Genomic DNA, 18,171 nt, shown 5'->3' on the forward strand with positions numbered 1-18,171 from the left:
CTCAGGAGCCTTCTATCAAGATGGGATCTCCATTGCATTTTTTCCAATAGGCGGATGCAGAGATAGTCAAACATGCTGACTCTCTCCAGCTGTGTCCTATCTAGTGTAAGATTATTTTTGAAAGATTTGTGGGGGTTCAGTATCATAAACTTGGTCTTAGAAGTATTTATAACCAACCCCCAGGAATTGCAAAATTGTTGGAACCTGTTCAGTAATTTCTGTAGCCCAGCTGGGGTCTTGGAGATCAGCAGGGTATAGTCCGCAAACAGGAGGGTAGGTACCTTATCCCCCGCCAGGGCCGGGGCATCACCTGGATCTTCTTGTAAAAAGCTCACCACCCCGTTCACGTATAAGGAGAACAGGGTGGGTGCCATCACACAGCCCGGACGTACTCCCCTGTTTACTGGAATCCTTTCTGTCAAGTTACCTTGGGACCCCCATCTCACCTGTTCATAACTGCCCTCATGAAGGCAGATCAATAAATTGAGGATTGGTGGGGGGATGCCCAGGTGTCCTAATGTTTGCCACAACTTCCTCTTGGGGACTAGGTCAAAGGCAGTCCTTAAATCTATAAAGGCAAGGTAAAGACTGCCTCTGCCGATCTCAAACAACTTTTCCCTATATCAGGAGAATCCTAAAAACCTGATCCACCATTCCTGTGTTGGCCCTAAACCCCGCCTTATAGTGGGGCGGATATCTTCATTTTCAGCCCAAAGCTGGATCCTTTGCAGCAGGACCCTGCCAACTACCTTCTGAATTGCATCAATCAAACTGACTGGCATGTAGCTGGCAGGGTCCTCCCAGGCTCCCTTCTTGTAGATCAGGACCACATCCGCCCCTTCCATGATTTTGGTACTGGGCAGCCATTAGAGATAGAATTAATTCAAAATAAAATATAGCATGCCCAGTTTCGAGGGTCTGCCAGGAACAGGTCTCCAGGAAGGCCATCTGGCCCCGGAGTTTTGGCCGGGACTATCTTGCCTATGGCACTTTCTATTTCTGCCAGCGTGAAGGGTTCACGGTTGCTATCGTCAGCTGGAGTAAGTGGGTAATTACACAGCTCCTCTAGGTAATCATCATCAAGACCAGGGTAAAGTTTCCCGAAATGGTCATACCATTCTTGGGGCGAGATATGGTTGGGGATATGATCTGAATCCCCCTTGCCCGTCTAACAAGATTCCAGAAGAAATTGGTATCCATTGCTGTGCTGGCATCCTTTAAGGCCTGCCAACGATTTTAATCCCAATTCAGCTTTGCTTGAAGCAAAGCCACTCTACAATCTTTTCTTGCAATTTTGACTATAGGGAAGTTCCTGCTTCTAATTGCTATTGCCAGTGCCTGTCTCTTTAGCCTGCATTCCTTAGTGAAACATGTCTGCCTGATCATTGGCCAAACACCAGGTTTATTGTCGTTGCTAGTCACTTGAAAATATACACTAATCTGTTTGATTGTTTTTTAATAAGTTCTAGGGACATTTATAAGCCTGTCAGAGCTTGTTGTTACCTACTGTAACTCTAGAATATTCTTACTTAATGCTTGCCTAATTCCCTCTATTTTTAGGTCTTGTGCCACAGATTTTGGCCATTTAAGGAACCTTCTACAATTTTAGTCAGCAATAGCGTGTAATTGCTCAATGGAGGGCAAAAGGGAGCCCATGGTATCTTCATGTTCATGCAGAGAGGGTTGTGGTCACTGTCCATTGTACTACCCACTACCATATCAATGTCATCCCCCCATAATCGAACATCTAATAAGACATAGTCAATGCGAAAAGGGCAGGTAGATCTATTGTAAGTGTTGGCCCCCTGGTCATCTGATGTAGTTCTACTGTTTGCTGCCCTTAATTTAAATTCCAGGGTGAGTGCATTGAGTTGTATAGCTATCTGTGACCATCTTTTGACAGGAGTAAACTTACTGAAGGGACAGACCATCTTCTGTTGTCTTCCTCAACCCCAAGCATGTCCTCTGTACTCAGAGGCTCGAAAGTACAATTAAAGTTTCCCGCAACCTCAGGCCTCGAGTGTGGCAGACAACTAGATATGCCTTGTTCCTATAGTGTGATAATAGGTGAAGGTTTGCCCCCTGGAGGTCCCCTTACTTAAACATTAAATAGAACAAGCACTTCACCCCTTTCGGACCCTTAATAGTGAGTCTCATAATGTCAGGGCTCCCACTTTGATGTTCAACGATTCTGCAGCGCAAAGCAATGTTAACCCAAATAATCAACCCTCCCGAGAGACACCCTTTCCCTGTGGTGATGGCTGGTAATTGAAAACAGCAGTAGCCGGATTTTTGTAGGGGGACCCAAACTCCAAGTTTCTTGGAAAACACAAATATAGAAGCCCTTTATCAGATCGATCCAATGGGGCAATACCAATTTCTTACTAAGCCCGGCATAGTTCCAAGAAATTATCTTTAACTGATCTAGCAAAGTTGGGTCATGAGTTAGGTCTCTACTAGATGTGTGATGACAAGAAGGGAGTGAGGCGGGGGGCAAAACGGGGGATGAGATGCTATTGGGGTTTACCCTTGTGAGCCCTTCCAGTTTCTCTATGCTGAAGATTTTGAAGAATGGGTTCTGAGCTATTTGTGAATAATTCTGGGCCAATGCAGAGGGATACATTATTTTGGGGACTGTGTTTAACTTTAGAGCCGGTAGCAGGCAGTTCCTGGTGTATTTGAGATTCGCTTTGTAGTCAATCAATGGCTTTGGAAAATTCCCTACTATAACTCCCTGGCACCAATTTGGGACTCCCCCGGAACACCGGAATGTCTATTAGATCGACTCTCCCTTCCCTTGAGAGAGGCTGGTTTAAAACGATGGGGAGATCTCCAGGTCAATCAAGAACTATTAGACTGGACATCTATATCTAATATGACAGGTAGGTCCCTCACGAGATTCAAATACTACCAATTATCATCATGGTGGGGAAGTCAAGATTGGGTGTCAGAAACAGTGGGCTGTGAATTTTTAGAATTAGCTAATAGACAAGGGTGGAAAGGTGAGGTTTCAGTTTGGTATAATATACTAATTGGGGCAAAGGATAGGCAGGAGGAAGAGATCTCGAAACTGTGGGGGGATATAATAGGAGTTGATTCAGAAAAACAACTGGAGGTTTGGATAGACTCATTTGTAATATCTCAAAAAACAGTAAAACCTGCTAATCTCAGAAGAAATCATCTTTACACGGCATATAGGGTCTATTGGACTCCCTGTAAGCTTTCAAAAATATCGGGAACACCACACTTTTGTCCCAGATGTAAATCTACAGAGGCAGATGACTTACACATTTTTGCAGACTGTACAGAAATTAAAAACTACTGGGTATTGGTCTGCACCTTTTTTAGAGGAGGTACTGTCTAGATCAGTCACGTGTAGCCTTATACTGATTCTTATGGGTTTGTTAGAGGAATACGACACTAGAGACAGCATCACTCAGTTCATATTCTAAGTGATTGTCATCGCCAGGAGGGAGATTTGTAAAGAATGGAAATCTCCAACCCCCCTAGGTTCGCAGACTGCCTAAAAAACATCATGGCTATCAGTAAAACAGATCTGATGTGTGGAGGAGAGGCTGCGGCAAAGATCTGGGCTCCGTTGATAAAATGGTCGGATAGTTAGACAACAAAAGTCGAATGATTATGCCAGGGGTTTGCGGTCTGGTCCTCCCCAAGACAAGGAACATGGACATAGATCAGGGGAGTTGGACTAGTAGAAAACCTACCTCTGGGAGACTTCTCGAAAGCTGAACATAAAATAAAATATTCCAGGGCACGCAGTTAGGCATTATGTTGGCAGAATTGAGAGTTTCCATCTAGAGTCATTCCATCTGGTGGCATATATGAGGACAAAAAAAAAAAACAATGGCTTCTAGTGAAGCACCTCTGCTTGGGGCCCTCAATGAGTAAATGTCATATGACCTGGCTGCTGATGTGATAGGAGATCGCCTAAACTGTATAGCTGAGGAGCCATGGGGTATGTATGGTATTCCAGTGTAAGGAGATTTTCAGCCAGATCACCCTTGGCTAAGGTAAACTCGATGTATTCCAAAGATTGTGCAGAGGACGTGCATCTCCGAGCCCTGATGATATATTCTCTTATGACTGAGCGGCAACCTCTAACGTGGTGAATCCAATGTATTGATTTATTAATTAAAGAGTCTTCATTTTCATAGCCGCCCACTAGGTCCAATTTGGGGATGTTGACAATGAAGACTTTTTGTGCCTGCTGGAAGGGGGAGGGAAACCTCTTTAGCATGCATACGACTAGCTGATGGTAAGCTAGGTGGTCTACTAAAGTTTTTAGGGGCCTGTGAGAGGACTTAATTCTGATGATTAGTTTTAAGATTATCAGTTTGTTTCGGCTTAGCAGCTATTAGAACCTGCTTAGGTATTGCTGAGGCAGTCGAAGAAGGACCTTTTCCCATTGGGCCTCTTTCTTTATAAGAAGGTGGATAATTTCGGAGGACCTGTGGTCGTTGATCGTGCAAGGGGTGTGCTGGCTGCTTATGCTTCTGTGGCGTAACCTTTGGGGAGAGGAGTCTTACTGTGGTGATTAGCTCTTCAATCATATTTTTCATGACTCCAATTTCTGACCTTAGGGAATTGACTAGCTGAAATATGTCATGTGGAGGTGGATTTGCCTTTTCACTAATCTCAGTTGAAACCGTAGGCAGTGATTGCTGTAAATCTACCCCAGAAGCATTGGGCATATCTGCCAAGACTTCAAACCTATTCGTACAAGTGATGGAGGGACCCGGTTGACTCTTACCTACATTAGTAGAGAGATTTGTTAGTTGGGAGGAAGGATCTTTGGAGAGAGGATCATTCACTTGTGTTACTTCTGGAGCTAATGGTGTGCCTTTGTTGTATGTTAATGCTCCTTTTCGGGAAGGCTTGTGGAACATTATAGGTATAGTAGCCTGGCGAGTAGGACTATGGCTTGTGGGGGGGATTGAATGTTGGTGTGGGGAGCTCTTGGTTCGGCTTCTAGGATTCCCTCGCATTCCTGTATGAGGCTATCTATTCTGTCCATCACGTAAATATTAGCGGCATGTTTATGGGCTTTCTTTGCCTTTTTCCCCTTTTCTGCCCCCCATTGGGACCATTACCCACCCCGCTCCCTCCATTGTTTTCCTTTTGCCCATCCCTTAGCCCCTAATAGTGCTATGTAGTGCCATGCTTGCAATAACCCCGAGGTATTATTAACCAGAGTACCTAACATCAAATATTTAGCTAGAAAAGTCTTTACACATTCCAGAGCTCGGAATCAATGTTTGTGATAGTGGTGTCCTTCTAGTCTCTTCTGGCAACAAAAGATTCCCTGGTGCAATTGTAATTCATAACACAGCGCCTTATGCAGTTGCAGTTGGTTGTGCTTCACGGCTCAAAGGATGGATGGAAGGGACGTGGCCCAGCCCGGTCTCATCCAGCCTCTGATAAACCACGGTATCCCCAAGTACTACATGACAATAAATAAAAGAAAAAAAGCAGGTATAAGATTAAGTAAGTGATCTGGAATTTTTAAATTTAATATAGTTTTTGCCACAGTATAGGTCTATCCTCATGATCAAAGGCCGCAGAAAGTAGATGCATGCTGCAAAGACAATACTTATTACTCCAAGATCACCTGTAGAACAGTGATCTTATCCACAGCGGAGCTGCCTGGTTTCAAACCAGCTTGTTCCCATGGTATGATACTAGTGGTAACCACCCAATTTTGTAAGAGATCTAACAGGGTCTTAGCAAAAATGTTTCCAATGGAGTTAAGAAGTGTAATTGGCATATGATTACTATGAAAGGCAGAAGAGCCTTTCCAATGTAATGGTAAAATAATGCTGGCCGTCACGAAGTTTGAATACTTTTGGTGTCATAACAACAGTTAAAAAGGGATGCCAGAGAACCTGACTAAAGATCTTCTACAGTACACTTTCACAACATGAACATAAAGAAATTTCATTCGGATTATTTCATTTCAGCAGTTTTTCCTCTCAATTCATCAGTTTTTTGTAGTAAATCAGACAGTTTCAATCACATTAATATAACTTATTATATTTGGGCATCAATTCATTATGTGAATCAAAAATGTACTGTCCACATTGTGACCAACTCTATTATGTACCGCTCACCTCAATATAACCTACTGACTCTTTAACTCCTAATGGAAAGGATTTTTTTCTCCTCCACGCAATATTTTGTTTTGCACACACAGTTAATTGCCAGTCCTCATAGATACTGATTTTCATTTATGCCGCAGTGGCTTTATTCTTGGCATAAATTCCCCACCCAGGCATCACAATCCTACTCTCATGTAAAATAGTGTTATTAACCTCAAGTGAGTAAATACTGTGAGCATTATAACATTCGCTACATTTTGTTCATGTATTACTTTAGTGTGATTGTTGGTAATTTGTCACATGATTTAAACATATACCATTGAATAAAATTCATTAACCCTTATCAGCGGTGATTATTTATACCAACAAAACTTAAACATGATTATTTCTCTTAACTGACATATTTACACATTTGTTTCATTCTCCTGTAGGCTAGAATATAATTCTTCATCCATATTTAGGCCATTAGGTGTCCTACAGTTCAAATGGATTATACATTTCATTTTCAGCTTCCTCAACTTCTTCACTCTGTCCCCTCCTCTTCTGTTGGGTGCTATATCATCAATCACAAAATATGAAATCTGATTGGGGTCTCTATTGTGATGTACTGCACAGTGTCTTGCAACCGGATATGCTGGATCAATATATTATGCTGTAGGATTCATTTATACACTGGTAGTGCAGTGCTTCCTATGTATCTCAGACTGCATGTATAAGTTAAAAAAAAAATGCAAACTCTGTTTTGCAGTTAAATGTACCCATGACTTTCTTTGGTTGCCTGTTAAAAGGTGATGTATAAGTTGTCGTATTTTGACTTATACTACAGTCTTCACATATTATACATTTTCTAAAAACTGGTTTTTGCCTTTACCACCCTTCTCTTTCAACTACCTCTAGACTGCTGCACACTAGTACATCCTTAAGTGTGGAAGCATAGCTGTAAGTTATTGTTGGCCACCTAGGAACAAGAGTGCCTATGATAGGGTTTGCCTTTACCATGTGGCAGTTCTGGCAAATCAAGGCCGCCATTTCTTTGTCCTGAACACTATAAGTGGTTATAAATCTTATTTCATCTTTAGTGGTGATTTTTCTTTTCTGTATTTTTGGGGAATAGGATTACCCCCTTCTCTTTTTTATATACTGCTCTCTTTGCCTTTACAATTGCTTGCAAGCTATACCTTCTATGTTCAAACCTCTCTGTCGCTTCCACCTGGCATTTTGTTTGTATAAGTGGCAGTGCTACAATTTCTCCGTGCTAAGAACATTTCCCCATAAGGGATACTCCTTAGTTTGGTTTTGGATGAAAACTAGTGGTGTGTAGTGCTATTGTCTTTCTTTGCAGCCTGCTTTCAAGCTCCGTGTTCCTCACAAATACTTCTATATCAAGGAATGTTACACTCTCTTTACTTATTTCCTAGGTGAACCTCGGATTCAATAATTCATAGAGATTTATCTTACAAGATTTTCAGCTGATTCTATGGATCATTTCCACACCACAAATATGTTGTTTATAAACCTAGACCATAACACCACATGCTCTTCCAAGATTCTACCGTAGGTCTGACAGAGCACTTGTTCCTCCACCAGAACACATGCATGCATGCGTAACTGGGGGCGAAACAGGTGCTCATCACAGTACTGCTGAAAGAAATCTCCTCCAACAAGGAATAATTACTCTCTAGACATCTTTTAGCCATGACAAGAATCATCTTAGTATGTTTATACAGACTGATTTTTCTATTCTGTAAAATGTATTCTATAGCCCTCAGGCCATCCTTATGGCAGATGTTGGTAAATAGCGAAGTTACATTAAGTGCAATTAGGACATAAACATCTTCCAATGGCTCAACATATATTTGTCGCAGAAAATCTCCACTGTCTTGTACATACAAGTGCACATTTTTCACATAGTCCTGCAGAAAGAAGTCTAAGTACTTAGATGTATTCGCAAGTAAGCTACCCTGGCCAGAGATTATAGGTTGTCCTGGTGGCACTGAAGCATTCCTATGTATTTTTGGAAGGAAATACATGACTGGTGTAGAGTGGGTTTCGTTTTTTAAAACCGTAGCTCTTCAAACGTGATGAGTCCATCATTCCACCACCCCTCCAATTCTTTAATGTACCCAAGTTGATTTTGGATAAGTATCTTTCAATTGCATTTCACGTAACATCTTTTGACGTTCAATTGGCTATAAGCTTCATGTACATACATATTCAGAGGCAATAATACTAAGGTGCCTCCTTTGTCCAAATTGCTTACAATAACTTCCTCATTTTGCTGATTTTTTATTAATTTTTAAAATTTTTTAAAATGTTTAACTTTTTTATATATATATATATATATATATATTCAACATTATTTTAACATTTGTTTTAGTAGTATTAAACAATTGTATCTATAGTTTATACCTCACAATTTTGTCATCATTGTTTATAACATTGTTTGATATGATTTACATGGTAAACAACCATTACTTCGCATCTTTTACTTCGCACTTCTTTTACTTAGCATCTTTTACTTAGCATTGTCTTTTACTTCGCATGCTTTTACTTAGCATACCTTTACTTTGCATATGCCTTTACTTATCATATGCCGTTACTTCGCAGGAGAAGAGTGGATCCATTATTGAAGGTGAAGAGAGGGACCACGGGCAGAGATAGGTAAGTGGGGCAGTGTTGTTAGGGTAGTGTAGTAGTGTATTTGTAGTGTAGGGTGTAGTGTTTTAGTGTTTGGGGTAGTGTTGTAGTGTATGTGAAGTGTAGGGGGTACTGTTTTAGGGTTTACGGTAGTGTTTTAGTGTATGTGTAGTGTAGGGGGTAGTGTTTTAGGGTTTAGGGTAGTGTTGTAGTGTATGTGTAGTGTACAGTAGTGTTTTAGGGTTTAGGGTAGTGTTGTAGTGTATGTGTAGTGTAGGGGGTAGTCGCAACATCCTTTACAACACATGTCACTTCAACGCATGACACTACAACGCGTGACACTACAAAGCAGGCATCACATTGCATGTCATTGCAACGCATACCATTACAACGCATAGTACCCCTACACTATCCAACACTTACCCTACTGTTGCACCCCCTTGAGTTAGAATAGTAATTTTTACCCCTACACTATCCAACACTTACCCTACTGTTGCGACCCCTGGAGTAAGAATAGTAATTTTTACCCCTACACTATCCGACACTCACCTTAAATGCAATGTAATGGTATGCGTTGTAATGGTATGTGTTGTAAAGGTATAATGTGATGTAATGGAATGCGTTTTAAATGTAGTTTAAAAAAAGTGTTGTAATAGCATGCAATGTAAATATATGCGTGGTAAGGGATATTGCAGTGTAAAAAATGCATTGTAAAGACATGCGTTGTTAATGTTTGCATTGTAACGTCATACATTCGTATTGCTCTTAGTGTTTAACACTAGTTTGTCATTTTCTGTTTTCCTACACTGTTTTAGTAATGTATTACTATGCTGTTGATTTGAGTAATGTTAGTTATATTTTGATGATTAACTGTAATGTATATGTATTTCTGGGAATGCAATGTGCTTTGCAGGTGCTTTTTTAAAATTTCCTTTACAGGTTTTTGTCTACAAACGTGTTCTATGGGTATTTGGAGTTTACATTTATTGTTTAAATGTAATCAGTTCTAGTTTATATTCAGCCAATGGTTTTTACTTTGATTTTCTTTTTAAAGAGCTTCTGGAGAGGTTCTTTAAAAAAAATGTTTTAATGGAGGCTAGATACTTTGGAATGTTCAGAGGGATTTCAATTGGATTCATTCTATTTTGGCTTTCCTGTTTTCAGTTTGTATTTTTGGTAAAATCTGGTGGGGTTTTATCAGTGTTTTCAATACCCTAAAAATACAGTGTTTATCTGTGGTTACAAATTTCCACGCCATTAAAAACAACAGAAACAGTGTTTATGGAACATTTTGCTTTTATTATTGTTTGCTTTCTGAATTGATAGTGCATGTGTATAAACAATGTGCATATAGGGTGTATGAGTTTCAAATAAATTTTTAAAAATCAAACTTATTTTAGAACACCATACAATACTTCTTCAGTCAGTCTTTGGTCAAACACATTCACTCTTTCCTTCCCATGTAAACATTTATCTGAGAAAAGGCCCTCTCAACATTGGCACTTGAGACAGGCAATGCCGAAACAGCTAGTACACAATTTTCTAAATCTGGCCACTAACATAGTTTTGCATTCCAATACTGGTACATCTGAAGATTGCGATTCTCTTTAATAGGTTCTGCAAAACATGCATTGAACTGGGCGCATATGCCCTCAGTTATTGAAGCAGTCAAAAATTAAGCAGTTCTTTACAATGTCCGGAGAAAATTCCCATTTACGGAAAGGATATAGAACTTGTACTGAGTACCTCAGTGAGGCTTCATTGACTTCAAATGACATGATATTCATCATTGCCAGCCATTTCTCATGCACTGTAAAAAGACATTTCCTGAATTTCTCTTCAACATTTCTTTGCTTACCAACTGGCAATAATTCTAACATGGAACATGTTGCAGTGCCACATCACATCTACACTAATTACGCTGAACACTTGGTAGACACGGGTGTTTGCAGACTCTAGTTTTTTCATTATGTTCACTACAGCAATCATGTTTTCCTGTAAAAATCTAAGAATGCAGTAGAGTGTACTTCTTTTCACATCAGTATAAATATGCGACCAAAGATCCTCACATTTCTTGACTTTTGGCATCATCAATAAGCACAAATTCTGTAAACGGTCACCACATTGATAATATAGCATTCACGGCCTCTAGGACTGAGAATCACCGGCTAAATGACACAGTTGGGATTACTCTTTCATTGATGCCACACAAGGCACAACTGATAAATGCTTGCGCTGTAGTTCCTCCGCATAATGAAACAGTGCACCAGAATGGACTACAAAGTCAACAGCATTTTTCATTAACTCTTTTAGGTTTGAAAAAGACTTTATTATGAAAATTAGGTGTCATTAAGAAATACAATGTTACAAAGAACTAGCGAATCAACAATATATATCAGCATAAATATGAAAAAGAAAAAAGGAAAAGAAAAGTAAGGATCAGCGAATATTATCATGAGGAAAACAGTGTAAAAAGATAGATTATGTAAATGGAAATATAAACAATGTACATAAGAGTATATAAATTAAGGAGGTTGAGGACTTCTTGCTGGGAGGGTCGCAATAAGGAATGCGATTTAGCACATTTATCAAAAAACATTGTAATAGGTAACCAAAGTTGAATCCTCTTTGCAATCATAGGTGAAGGTAAATTAGAGAATGTATCCATTCTATGATTATGACAGATATCATACCACCAAGCTTTGTATGAAATGTTAGAGAAATTCTTCCAATTCCTTGTTATTTGTTGAAAGGCAACCGCTATTAATAAATCAACAATATTAAAATTAGTTATGCCAATCCATGCTGGTGAAAGGCTGCCTAAAAAGATATTAGTTGTGAAAAATTGGATATGTGTGTTAAAAATTAAATTAATTTCAGCCCAAACACGTTTCCAAAAATTGCTTACTAGGGGGCAAAGAAATAACATATGAAATAAATCAGCGTCAGGAGAAGCACAGACCAGCAAATATTTGGTGTGTCAGGAAACCTTTTATGTAGGGCCTGTGGGACAGAAAAAGTATGTGATAAATATAAAACAGTGTTTGTGTGAGGCTAGCTGATCTCGAGGATTTGCGAATTTTTGTCCATTTTGCCTTCCATACTAAAAAAGACCAATCAACGTCGAAATCCTTCTCTCACCTTTCTTCAATCGGTGATTTATGTCTAGGTGTAGGAGTAGATTGGAGACGTAAAAGCAAGGACAGATTTGTATGTGTGCACGGGTTGAGATGGTTGAGCATTAGTGGAGAGGAGTGAATATGCGTCTAAAACAGTTGTTCGAAGAATATTATATTTGTCGAGAAATTAATTGTGCAAATTATACAGCTGACTGAGTGTAGAAAAAGAAAGAAACTCTCCATTTGAAAAGAGTTGGGAAACCCACAGCAAACCACTCTGTCTCCACATTTTCCAATAAAAGGGCTTGTTCCGTATCAGTAGACCTGTGTTATGCCAAATTGTGGAGGTCAGAAAGGAGGCTACAGTATTAGGAGCTAAAGGGTACAGAGGACTAAGGAGTTTAGAGGTGAATTTGAAAAGTGGAGTAGAAATAACTTGAGGCTTACGAGAGAAAGAGAGGTACTCTTGAAACGAAAAAGGAGAGATAAAGGAAAGTTTAACTGAGGCCCATAAAGGAGAATCATCAATAGAGTCAAGCAGCCAATATGAAGCCTGTCGTAATTGAAAAGCCCTATGATAAATTGAGAAAAGAGGAAAATTAACCCCTCCTTCTTCTTTGGGACGAGCAAATTTAAGGATAGATATACGTGGTGTCTTCTTATTCCATAAAAATGATGATAAAACTGAGTTAACAGCTTTGAAAAGTTTAGCGGATATAGGTATTGGAATATTAGATATGGGATATAAGACAATGGGTGTAAGCATCATTTTGATGGTATCTAACCGACCCCACCAGGACAAATATAAGGGGTGCCATTTGGTAGTGAGATCCGAGATTTTTTTAAGGCAGTTATTCAGACTTAAAGTGACTGTTCCTTTGATAGTTGGTGCAAAATGTAAGCCCAGATATTAAATAGAGGAAGACTTCCAGGTAAAATGAGTGGGCTTAAAATCATCCTTAAAGGTATATTTAGTTAAAGGTAAAATCTCGCACTTATCGTTATTTAACTTATAACCCGAAATCAAAGAGAAAGTATTGACTTCCTCAAGAAAGGCGGGAATCGAATCATTTGGGTTTGAAATAAAAAGTAAGATATCATCAGCGTAACAATAGCTTAATATGAGTAGCAGGGGTATGAAATCCCATAATTTGTGAGTTTCGTTGAATTTTGGAAAAGAAAGGTTCAAGGGCTAAATTAAAAAGAAAAGGGGAAAGGGGACAACCCTGATGTACACCTCTGCCAAGATTAAAAAGGGGCGACATAAGACCATTAGCAAAGACAGCAGCTCGAGGATTAGAATATAAAAGGGACACTAAAGAAATAAAATTGGGACCAAGGACGAACCATTTGAGGGTATAAAACAGATAGCGCCAATCCACTCTATCAAATGCCTTTTCAGCATGCAAGGCTATGGCTGCTAAAGAATGATTAAGATGGGGAGCTTTAGAGAGAATATCAAAGAAGAGTCAAGTATTATCCTGTATGACTCGTCCTTACACAAAGCCAGATTGTTTTTTGCCCAGTACTCGTGGAAGATAGGGATCCAAGCGTAAAGCTAATGCTTTTGAAAACATTTTATAATCAATATTAACAAGGTATATGGGTCGAAAATTCATGCAATACTGAAGATCTTTTCCCTCTTTGGGAATGAGGCAGATGTGAGCATCTGAAAAAGAGCCCCCGGATTTCCCCAGAGAGTGGAAGGAATCAATTAAAAGATGTATTTTGGGCATTAATAAATCAGAGAAATGAAGAAAGAATTCAACTGTGAACCCATCTGGCCCAGGTGCTTTGTCTTTTTTGAGATGATAATGCATTTAAGAGCTCTGATTGCGTAATTTTGCTTTCTAAAGTTGAAAGTTCAGCTCTTAGGTGTTGGGGAGGATGTAAGGTTGAAAAAAGTGTGAGAGTGTATCTTCCGTGGGGTTAGTTTCAGATTAATATAATTTCTCATAAAAGGCAGCAAATTCATTTAAAGTGTCTTTATCTTTAAACTTTAAAACAGAGTTATCATCGTAAATTGAGTCAATATTCAATTTATTGTGTTTAGTTTTTAAATAGTTGGCTAAAAGCTTGCCTGCTTTATTTTTACCACCATAAAATTTTGCGCTAGATTTTAGAAGGTACAGTGAAGCGGATTCTTTATTAAAATGCAATTTCGTTTTTATAAGTGCATCAAGAACCTCTTTTGAGTTGGATGTATAAAAAGAATGCTCCAGTCTCTTAATGTCTTGAAATAGCAAATGTGTGCGTTTACGGGCAATGTTGCGCATTCTGGACACATATGTTATAATAAAATCCCTCGCTGAGGTGTTAAATGCATCCCAAATAACAGAAAACGGCAGTGACTCAGTGTGATTAATAAGGAAATATTCATCACAGAAGGTCTTGAAGGAATTGGAAAATGCCAAATCAAGAAGAAAGGCATTATTAAAGCGCCATCGTCTTGAAGCGTTGGTTTTGGGTAGAATATCTAAATTCATGAAAATAGGGGCGTGATCTGATAAGAGTATGGGTCCTATATCAGCAGTTATTAGCGATTGTGAAATGAAAAAATAATCAATCCGCGATTGGGAGAGATGAACTGGGGAGTAAAAAGTGTGGGGCATATTATCAAGGACCGGTGTTAAAATGATCGCCGTTTTATCGGCAGGAAACTGCCGATAAAACGGAGATCATGGGCTTGATAATACTCCCTTGTTAATTCCCATAGAAGCCCATTTTAGCACAAGAACATGGGCTTCTATGGGAATTAACAAGGGCGTATTATCAAGCCCTTTATCTCCGTTTTATCGGCAGTTTCATTCCGATAAAACGGCGATAATTTTAAAACCGGTCCTTGATAATATACCCCTGTATTCCCTGTTAGTCGGGCTACAGAGCCTCCTTGCATCCAGAAGTGTGTGTTGTGTTATCATATGGATGAAAGATTTATGAGCCTTGTTGGGAATAAATGAAACTTTAGAATTACGATCTATAAAGGGATCAGATTGCAATCCCCCGCCAATATAACGTTATCTTCCATGTGAAGAGTAACCTGCTTAGTCAGTGAAGCCCAAAATGATGAGTCACCTCCAGTTGGGGCATAGACATTAAAAAAGGAGACTGGAACATCCTTCAACATCAACTTGACATTAAGCCGTCAGCCCTCCATATCTGAGTCTTGAGAGATCAATTGATAACGCAAGGATTTACAACATAACATCATGAATCCATTATGTTTACCATCACCACTGGAATAGAAGACTTCACCCACTCAACCTTTTTGTAACTTGAGAGATTCATTCTCTGTAAGGTGCGTTTCCTGCAAGAAAACTATATCAGCATTTAGCTTAGCTAATGGAGAGTTTAGCCCTCTAACATTCCATGAGATTAATCTCAACGGAATAATGAGTCAGGGAGAACAAGGGCAATGGGGTAGAGTGAACAGTGATAACATAAGTGAAACAAACAACCCAGGGAAATACAAAGAAAAAAAAATGAAGGATGGTATATGTACAATATTAACAAGTAAAAAAGGAGGGTAGGAAAAAGACCTGTTAAGGAGGGGGACTGGAGTAAGCACTTGATGATCAAAAACAATGACAAAAACACAAAAGAATATAAAGCTTCAGACAGGATATAGAAAGGGAAGAGAAGTGGTAAATTGAAAGTTATGTGAAGACGTCAATAATAAAAATTGGAAAATAGCAACAACAAGAGTGTAATGAAGCAGGAAGATGAAAAACTTGCAAAGAAAAGGAATATGAAGAAAGAAAGTAGAAATGACACCTGGGAAAGAAGAAAAGAATGGAATGACGACTAAAGACAGGTGGAGATACAATAGAAAAACAAACTTACATGGGGAAGAAAGCATAAAGAGACGGAGGCGGGGTGAACCACATGGGACAGGCGGCAGATCCGACGTCGGCTAAACGGAAGCCAGGAAGACAACAAAGAACTTGGACTAAAAACCTGTGAAGAGGAGGGAAAAAAGAATAAATTAGGACAAGATATCGAAACAAACAGAGACAATAACCATAGCAAGTAGAGATCAGAAGTAACAGATAACAAATAAAAAGTAACAGAACTGCAGGCAAAAACAATGCAAAATGAAGAAACCAATTGCTAGAGTAATTGGAATTAAAAAGAAGAAATAACAAACAGCATCAAAGTTGAAATTGCGACTCTAGTTCAACCATGGAACGAGGATGAGGAACCAGAAGTATCCATAGTATGACTCCTGTTTTAACGCACAAACAGTCAACTGCCCGACTCTAGAGAGCGGGAAAGATTGGATTATTTGGCACATAAATGGGTTACAGACCCCACAAGATATGAGCTAGAGTCTGTTATGGATGTCTTCCAAAAGTGGGAAGCACCGAAGCAAAGATACGTTTTTGATAAAAATGTGTGCTTTTCTTTGTGAGGATTTGGAGGATAATGATTTTGAACCCAATCCACCTGAGTTGTGCCGTGTACGGTTCGGGTTTGCAAAAGGAACAATTGTGGGTTCTGATGTTGAAAGAGCAGTTGCGACCTTGTTGTCACTTAGGAGGGAGACTATCTCTTGGTCGTTGTTTGAGCCTGATCCCTCTGTTAGGAGGAAAGCGAGACAGTACCCAATGAGAGAGGTTCCTCCGGTATGGAAAGATGCCGTTGCAGCTGATGTCGCTAATCACGTCGATGCTGTACCAGCACATTTTCAGCGTGTTTGGGTACATGTTCCATGGAAACGAGCTGAAGTTTTGGCCCTTAAGCAGACTTTGCCTGACCCCCGTAAAAATCCTGCAGGGTATTATAAGGAGTTATCACAGACCGCAGAATCATGTATTATGAATTTAGCTGCCATAGACATGTTGTTTGGAAATGTCCACAGCCTTTGTGGGGATTGATTCGTCATACAGATCATGCGCCGGAGTTAGGTGATACATGGGCTAATATTGCTACTGCAGATGGCCGACAAGTTGGTGGCTCTAAACCTGAGCCTTTAGTTGCAGAACTCCCTGGTAAAATCGTTACCTACATGAAGACTTTAATGCCTGCTATGCGAGTGAATTGGGACAAATTGTCTGCATGTAAGCAGAAGAAAGATGAAACCGTGTCTGATTTCTTCACCAGATTTGAGAAGACGTTTATCGACCACAGTGGTCAAGATATGAGTACAGAAGGTGGTCAACTGTTGTTCGTTGACAAGTTCGTACATAATTTGCTTCCTGAGTTGTGTAAAAAATTGAAAGATTCAGAGAGTTCTTGGGCTATTTCCTCATCAGCACAGATATTGGCTACTGCACAGTATTATGAAAATAGGGATAAGGATGAGAAGGATAGAGCAGACAAGAAAACTAAAGAGTTAAAAACGAAGGTTCTTTTACAGCAAGCTTATCCGCCTCGTGGTGGTCAGCGTGATTATCAGCAACCGCAGCAGTTTCAGAGAAACTCGCAAAGGTATGAGTTTTCTCAACAACGTTTTCCTGTAGGCCCTAATCAGTGTGCATATTGTAAAGAAGAGGGTCATTTTAAAAGTAGTTGCCCTGCTTTGTTACAGCGTATGAATGGTGTTTCTAGCGCACGAGGTCGAGGTGCTCCACAAGCGCCTAGAGGTAGAGGACGTGGAAATTTCCCATAGAACGCTCGTTCTTTTCCGCCTCAGAATTCAATGAATAGTTTTGATCAGCAGAATAGCGTGTCTGGTAGGACGGCTCAGTACTATGCTGATGACTACTATGCGGAAGATGAGAATATGGAAGGTAATGATTGGTAGGACAGCCATAGACAAAGAGAGGGAGTTGTTTCAGTTCCAGTAGATCAGAGTGGACCTTATGTTGAGGTAATTACATCAGGTGTGTCAGAACCTTTTCTGTTGGATACTGGTGCTACAAAGAGTTCTATTATGCACTCTAAACTCCCTGGCGCACCTTTGTCTGGCGAAATGAATGTTTCAGTAGGTTTTTCTGGTGCCCCGGTTAGGAACCCGATTTCTAGTCCTATGTCACTTCCTGTTGGACCTTGTGAATTAGAAGCACCCCTTATTTTGACGACAGGTTGTGGTGAGAACTTGTTAGGTTTGGATCTGTTGAAAAGATTGTATGCAACCTTGTATTGTTCTCCTTCAGGAGTACAGCTTACACTGGGTAAGAAAGGGGTCTCCCCAATGTATTTGTCAAAGGATAAACTTCCGACAGAATTGTCGCTTCTTCCTGATATTCTTTGGGCTACTGGCCCAAATGATGTGGGTCTTTTGGAAATACCACCATACGTTGTGACATTGAAAGCCAATGTTAAAATGCCACGCATTCCCCAATATAAGATCTCTA

This window comes from Lissotriton helveticus, chromosome 1_2, assembly GCF_964261635.1.
Source record: "Lissotriton helveticus chromosome 1_2, aLisHel1.1, whole genome shotgun sequence".
In the NCBI taxonomy this organism is placed as follows: domain Eukaryota; kingdom Metazoa; phylum Chordata; class Amphibia; order Caudata; family Salamandridae; genus Lissotriton; species Lissotriton helveticus.